This window comes from Dermacentor andersoni, chromosome 10 (assembly GCF_023375885.2).
Source record: "Dermacentor andersoni chromosome 10, qqDerAnde1_hic_scaffold, whole genome shotgun sequence".
Taxonomy (NCBI): Eukaryota; Metazoa; Arthropoda; class Arachnida; order Ixodida; family Ixodidae; genus Dermacentor; species Dermacentor andersoni.
In genome coordinates, this window is record NC_092823.1 from 165,001 (window position 1) to 167,078 (window position 2,078).

The 2,078-nt window shown below is 60.5% G+C and overlaps 1 non-coding gene across 1 annotated transcript; it reads right to left on the minus strand.

Moving 5' to 3' along the window:
- Window positions 1–762: 762 nt before the first annotated feature.
- LOC126525708 (5.8S ribosomal RNA) lies at window positions 763–915 on the minus strand. The gene has a single exon (XR_007598278.1). It is a non-coding gene; the product is annotated as a 5.8S ribosomal RNA (ribosomal RNA).
- Between the last annotated feature and the right edge of the window lie 1,163 nt (window positions 916–2,078).

The following is a 2,078-nucleotide window of genomic DNA, read 5'->3' on the forward strand; positions in this document are numbered from 1 at the left end:
AGCGTCGCCCCTGCCCCAACTGGAGTGGCCCAGTCTTTAGGGGACAGAGACTGCGAAGCACTTGGACCGACGGCGGACTACGACGGAACGCTTCAGCTCCGCCAACGGGGCACCCACGCTCTCGAAGGAGACATTTTCCGTTTCGCGGCAATTCTCCGCCGTGCCGTGACTCTTCTCGCTCGCAGACGGCGCTGTCGCGTCGAACCGCTTTCGGGGGCCACCCTTCTCCTCCCCGCTCCTCGCAAGAATCTGCCGATTCCCATTCCTGCGACGAAGCCCGGAAGGGCGCCCACACAGCTGCGGTGACGTGAACGAGCGACCAGCTCTGGAGCTCGACGTACTTCGAAGGCAAACAGCGCAAATTGCGATCGCGCTGGCTTTGCGCACGGCGCGGGAATCGGCCGGCGTTTCATTCCCACGTTTTCCGTGCACGCAAGCGTGCGCTTCCGACTCTCTCGCAAACGTGCGCGCTACATGGCAACAGACGTTCGCGCCTCGTGCTTGGACCGCTCTTTCCCTGCAGGTATCCGACTCCATCCTGCGGCGGTCTTGCTAGAGGCGCGCACTCGTCACGCTGCAGTAGTTTTGCCTCGTTTCCGTCTTTTCGAAGAATTGGCACAACGGTTTGCCACCGTCTCCCTCTCGTGAGGCCGCTGGCGCGTGGCTTTAGCGCTCAACGTACTGTCCATGATGCCGACGCGGTCAAAACGAGTCGACGGACGCACGTTCCCTGTGCGCCGAAGTCTCTCTTGATATGTGATCCGACCCTCAGACAGACGAAGCCAAGGGAAGACCCAAGGCCGCAATGTGCGTTCAAAGAATCAGTGCTCAGTGTGTCCTGCAATTCACACCAAGTCTCGCAGCTGGCTGCGTTCTTCATCGACCCGAGAACCGAGTGATCCACCGCTTAGAGTCGTGAAAAATAGTTTGTTCAATTCAGTACAGTACAACCAGGGTTTTAGGCACGTGGCGTCTCCCTGTGTGTGGTTTCGAAGAGCGCCTTTCGGCGTGCGCTCCTCCAGTCTCGCTCTTTCGGCGGCCGCGTCTCAGCAGCTGAAAGCCTAATGGCACTCCACTCCTGCTACTCGCGCGTGTGTTTTGCGCCCACGCCTTCCTCGCTTGCCCTCGAGGCACCTTATGCCGTTTGCGCGCACTCGAAGCCGGTTTTACCTGCCAACCATCCACCGGACCCGTGTGTCTCGTGTGCACGTTCACATCGCTCCACTAAAAATTGCAAAGAGCGACAGAGCCATGATTAGGGCTAAGCCGCTGTGGAGTCTTTAACGGCTACACGGCCACGGGCAGGGCTTCACCCCCATCGACGTGCTTCGCTTCAGTCAGCAGTAGGTTCATAGAAGGGCCTCAAACACACACACACTTTCGCATCGGCAGATCGCCGCAGCATAACCGCTGTTGATCCAACAGCCTACTTGAGACGAAAGACAAGAGCCCGGCGCGCGTACTCGCGCAGCTCTCCAAAACCACTCGGCCAGTGCCAGGGACGGCTCCCTGCGCCGGCGCCACAACAAGTCTACTTGAGGCGGAAGACGAAGCCAGCAAGGGCCTGGCCGCAAGTGCGTTCGAATCCGGGACTACAGTCCCTCGTCTGTCCGTACTTCCTCTTTCGACGTGCGGCGCCTTCCCAAAGCGCACAAGTCCGCTAACCGCAGAACGCTTCCGACGTAGCAAAGCCGCGTTTCCTTCGGTACTTCGCAGCAACGCCGCCTTTCCCTCGGCGGCGGGCGAATAGCCTGCAGACGTCGTCGCATTAAACCGCGATCTCGACACCTCGCGCGTCACGAGCAGGAGCCGACCGGCAGCCTCCGGCCCTTTCGGACTCGGTGGCATTTGCCGCGGAGGACGGGAGAGCACTTTAGGCCACGGTTCCTTCCGTACTTGGCAGCCGCACCCTCATACCGACAGTTCCATGACCGACCGAGCGCCACACCGTTCCTTTAGTACTTGGGCGGCAACAAAGTCGGGTCGTTACTCCATACTCGCCGCAGGAAGCGACCGGCAGCCGCCAGCCTTTTCAGACTCGGCAGCGTTTGCCGCGGAGGACGGGAGAGCGCTCGCAC